Genomic DNA, 6,000 nt, shown 5'->3' with positions numbered 1-6,000 from the left:
GTGAAACTACTGATCATCTGTTTTTCCAGTGTATACAGACGTAGGCAAAATCGTTGGTACCCTTCCGTTAAAGAAAGAAAAACCAACAATGGTCACTGAAATAACTTGAAACTGACAAAAGTAATAATAAATAAAAATTCACTGAAAATTAACTAATGAAAATCAGACATTGTTTTTGAATTGTGGTTCAGCAGAATCATTTAAAAAAACAAACTAATGAAACTGGCCTAGACAAAAATGATGGTACCCTTAACTTAATATTTTGTTGCACAACCTTTTGAGGCAATCACTGCAATCAAGTGATTTCTGTAACTCTCAATGAGACTTCTGCACCTGTCGACAGGTATGTTGGCCCACTCCTCGTGAGCAAACTGCTCCAGCTGTCTCAGGTTTGAAGGGTGCCTTCTCCAGACTGCATGTTTCAGCTCCTTCCACAGATGTTCAATAGGATTTAGATCAGGGCTCATAGAAGGCCACTTCAGAATAGTCCAATGTTTTGTTCTTAGCCATTCTTGGGTGTTTTTAGCTGTGTTTTGGGTCATTATCCTGTTTGAGGACCCATGATCTGCAACTGAGACCAAGCTTTCTGACACTGGGCAGCACATTTCGCTCCAGAATGCCTTGATAGTCTTGAGATTTCATTGCACCCTGCACAGATTCAAGACACCCTGTGCCAGATGCAACAAAGCAGCCCCATAACATAACCGAGCCTCCTCCATGTTTCACATTAGGTACAGTGTTCTTTTCTTTGGATGCTTCATTTTTGCATCTGTGAACATAGAGCTGATGTGACTTGCCAAAAAGCTCCAGTTTTGTCTCATCTGTCCAAAGGACATTCTCCCAGAAGCTTTGTGGCTTGTCAATATGCATTTCGGCAAATTCCAGTCTCGCTTTTTTATGATTTGGTGTCCTCCTCGGTTGTCTTCCATTAAGTCCACTTTGGCTCAAACAGTGACGGATGGTGCGATCTGACACTGATGTACCTTGACCTTGGAGTTCACCTCTAATCTCTTTGGAAGTTGTTCTGGGCTCTTTGGTTACCATTCGTATTATCCGTCTCTTCAATATGTCATCAATTTTCCTCTTGCGGCCACGTCCAGGGAGGTTGGCTACAGTCCCATGGACCTTAAACTTCTGAATAATATGTGCAGCTGTAGTCACAGGAACATCAAGCTGCTTGGAGATGGTCTTATAGCCTTTACCTTTAACATGAAGGTCTATAATGTTCTTTCTGATCTCCTGAGACAACTCTCTCCTTAGCTTTCTGTGGTCCATGTTCAGTGTGGTACACACCATGATGCCAAACAGCACAGTGACAACTTTTCACCCTTTAAATAGGCAGACTGACTGATTACAAGTTTGAAGATACCTGTGATGCTAATTACAGTACACACCTTAGTTTAATATGTCCCTATGGTCACATTATTTTACATCTTTTCTAGGGGTACCATCATTTTTTGTCCAGGTCAGTTTCATTAGTTTGTTTTTTAAAATGATTCTGTTGAACCACAATTCAAAAACAATGTCTGATTTTCATTAGTTCATTTTCAGTAAATTTTTATTTATTATTACTTTTGTCAGTTTCAAGTTATTTCAGTGACCATTGTGGGTTTTTCTTTCTTTAACGGAAGGGTACCAACAACTTTGCCTACGTCTGTATATTCTGTATAGCCTACATTCTGGGAAGATTTGCAGGACTGGCTGTCAACCAAAATCCAACTACGTGCCCCTCTCACAAGAGAAAAGATTGTGTTTGGTATTAACATGAAGGACATTAAGAGTGACTTGATATTGAACAATCTGATACTGCTGGCAATTTTTTTCCTCCATGCATCCAAATGGAGGAAAAATAAACCCCCATTTTCCGTTTTCAAAAGGGATCTTGTGGACAATCATCTCAATGCTCTAAGGCTAATGAAAGAACAGCATGCAAAGTCTCTCCTCAGAGCTTATGAAGAACTGAACATAATATGATGATGACCAGAGCTACTATGGAAGAGTGCAGTCTTAATATTATTTATTTATTTATTTATGCATTTCTTTTTTGTTCCTTGAATTATTTTCTACCCCCTCTTTTATTTTTGTTATTATATATATATTTGTTTTATATTTTAAGTTATCTTTCCTATCCAATTGTGCCTTGTATGTTAGAAGTATTGAGTTTAGATTACAATGCCTTAAAGTTTGTAAATTAATTATCTTCAATAAAAAAAAAAATAAAAAAAAAATAATCAATGAGCCATGTTGTTTGTTAATTTTTATTTGTTCAATAAAAAAAAAAAAAAAAATTAGACAAAAAAATCTCCCATAAACTATCTGGAAAGACATGTGACCGTTATAGGCTTCTACACTGTTGCCTTACTGCAAACGGTTATAAAATCACCGACGCGTTTTAGGCTTTGTTTGATTTGACATTTTAGTGAATGTTTTATGTACACTATATAACAACAAACGTGCTTTATATTTCATAATATGGTTTTTTTAACCACTACCTGAAACGCTGCTGATCAAATTGTTCAGGCAGCTGGTCGGCCGCCTCGATCTGGACACCTCCACTGGTAGTGGCTAGAAGGGGAGCCCGCAAACTGGGAGAAGCTATCGCGAGATTTGTTAAGGTTAGGCGTTGACCTCGAATTGTCGATAGGTTCGCCGGGCAGCGAGTCTCGCGAGAGTTTTCGCAAGTTTCTGCGAGCTCCCTTCCAGCCTCTACCACCACATCATGGTCGGAGCAGGAGAAACAGCTGATCTCTGAAGGTGAGAGCTGCTCAGTTACATCATCACAGGTTCGTTTATTGTTTTAATTGTTTGGTAAAGTTTGATTTCTGCTGCTCAGCTGTGTAAAGGGACAATCAAAGAGTCTGAGTTGGCAGCTAACAGTCTGTTAACAAGCCTCATCTCACTGCTAGCTTTGTTATCTTACACAACTGCTAGCAGGTTAGATCACTGCTGTAGCTGTTAAACATGCTTGATTAGTGTCACAGTGTTTGTTATGATGTCGTGTTATTAAATGAGAGGATGTAGCTAGTTAGTTAATGCTGCCCTGGTGTCTTTACCTTGCTCACAGGCGTTTATATTATACATTTAGGTACACCCAGCTAACACTAATGCAGTCTAATACCAGTGGTATGTAGACACATTTCTACTAATACCAGTGTTATTAAACTACATTAGTGTAGAAATGTGTGTACGGGCACATTATATCAATGTGGAGTAGAGTTACCTGGCCAGTTTCTCTTACTCTTCTATTTGTTTAAGAGTATCTTGACAAGTAATACATCTGTATGAGTGAGTTACTCACACCTTTTTACTAGTCTCCTTGAGGTTTCATGTATGAAACAAAGTTATATTAAGTTATTTTTTATTTGTTTGAAATAATATATAATATATAGATATGTATTATTTTTATGTGATGCTTGAATTTAGTGGGGTGAGATGTAACATATGCCTCTTGCATGTTACATTAGATACATCATTTAAGCTTTAATAAATTGTTACTCTTGTTACTATTCATATTTTTAGTAACAAGAGTAATAATTTATTAAAGCTTAAATGATGTATCTAATGTAACATGCAAGAGGCATATGTTACAGACCACTTACACACCACAAAACTGACAATAACCTGATATTTTCAGGTGGAATTTCATTCATTCATTAATTTCATTCTCACTGTGCAATATCATTTTCCACTTGTGCAATTTTGTTAATAGTCTGTTTATTGTCAATACTGTATTTACTGCTCCTATTTTTATACTTCCTTCTATTTAAATGGTTCATATTTTGTTACACTTTGTTTAGCTCTTTTTTTTTTACTGTGTTAGCTGATGCTTCTTGTTTTTTGCACTATCCCCTTTGCTGCTGTACACTGCACATTTCCCCACTGCGGGACTAATGAAGGAATATCTTATCTTGTCTTATCTTATATGATTTTTTTGTTTTTGATGTTGTTGGTATTATTGGGGAAAATGACACCAATAGATCCAGATCAATATCCCATATGAGCTGACATTCATCCTTGTTTATGTTTCCCAGCTCAGTGCCTGCCAGTCATGGGTCTGCGGGAGTTCTGGAAGAACTACAAAGTCTTGATTGTGATGGGCACGAGTCTGGGGTTGATCCACTGGGGCTGGTACAATCTGAAGGCAAACCCACAGCTGCACAAAGCCAGAGAGGAGTACATTCCCGAGCCCGGCATCGTCGCTTACGTTTCATCTCCTGTTGCTTCTCCTGCCGCTGCCAAGAGCAAGTAACCCGGACTGAGGTATGAAACTCTGGCCCACTTTCAATCCGGTTCCTAACACCCTCAAAATTTTGGCGAGGAAAAAATGCCATGGACATTTTCATAAGGGGTCCCCTTGACCTCTGACCTCAAGATAGTTTTGTGTTGTTAATTGCTTTCCAATAATAAATATATGCACACATTTGCATAAAGCAGCATATTTGCCCACTCCCATGTTAATATTTTAATCGATTGACAGCCTTAATATAAACATAGCCTAGGGAAATTATATGAAAATAACAGCAATAAGCTTGTAAAAAATATGTGCATAACATATGGAAAAAATATGAATAAGAAATATGTATAACAGTGCAAATAATAATGCTGAAAATGGGATCTATTAAGTGTATGAAAATGCAAGAATAGTATGAATAAATAAATAAATAAGAATATTAGTTTAAATGTACTATATAAATAAATACAGGGTTAATGCCAGAGTAAAGCAGATCATTGCACAGTTGAATTATTGCATTACATCTCTGTGCTGTTAAGTCAGTATTGCACAGTTGAAGATATAATAAGTTTTGAGGTTATAGCTGCTGATAAGGATAAAAAAAAAAAAGATATGTTGTATATATGTATAAATGTATAACACTTGACAATCAAATGAACACGTCTACTTTTTCTGGTCGAAGTACATCTAATCTCATAACTAGATGCACTTCTCTAGTGTCTCCCCATGCTGATAGTTTTGGTCTCTTAGAGACTGTTGGTCAGTACTCAAACCTGCATATAAATAAAGTTGTTGTGTCTTCTTCCCCCTGCAGCGGTGTCGGTATGAAGCCTCAGAGCTGGCTCAGGAGGAACTGGATGTGGGCGGCCGGCGGGGCGTTCGTCACCATCCACCTGGCCACCTGGCTGATGCAGAGAGCCATGAGGAGCGCTGTGCGCTCTGAGGCTACACTCAAACAGAGTACTGCTGAAGAAAGACTGGACTGACGTTTAGTCACTTTTTCATACAATTCAAGGAGGGACAGAAACCAGCTTTTGTTGAACTCAGAGGAGGACTGTGACCAACACAATGATTGATTAACACTCACAGATAATCGACCCACTGTGTCCCCTCGATTCTGATTTAGAATATTAAATTGTGGATCACATAACTGCAGTGAAAAGTCTGCTTCGTTGGACAGTTGTTGTGATTTCATCTCTATATAATTTAATGGTTGGGTGATGAGTGAGTTGTGATTTACTGTAAATTAAGGCTGTCAATCGATTAAAATATTTAATCGCGATTAATCACAAATGAATCACACATTTTTTATCTTTTCAAAATATACCTTAAAGGGAGATTTGTCAAGAATTTAATACTCCTATCAACATGGGAGTGGGAAAATCTGCTTGCTTTATGTAAATGTATGTACAGTATATAAAAAATATGCTTAAATCATAACATGGCAAACTGAAGCCCAACAGGCAACAACAGCTGTCAGTGTGTCAGTGTGCTGACTTGACTATGACTTGCCCCCAAACTGCATGTGATTATCATAAAGTGGGCATGTCTGTAAAGGGGAGACTCGTGGGTACCCATAAAACTCATTTTCATTCACATATCTTGAGGTCAGAGGTCAGGGGACCCCTTTGAAAATGGCCATGCCAGTTTTTCCTCTCCAAAATTTAGCATAAGTTTGGAGCGTTATTTAACCTCCTTCGTGACAAGCTAGCATGACATGGTTGGTACCAATGGATTCCTTAGGTTTTTTAGTTTCATATCTTGATGAA

The sequence above is a fragment of the Sebastes umbrosus genome, chromosome 3, assembly GCF_015220745.1.
Source record: "Sebastes umbrosus isolate fSebUmb1 chromosome 3, fSebUmb1.pri, whole genome shotgun sequence".
NCBI lineage: Eukaryota > Metazoa > Chordata > Actinopteri > Perciformes > Sebastidae > Sebastes > Sebastes umbrosus.
Note: the sequence above shows the minus strand (reverse complement) of the source record.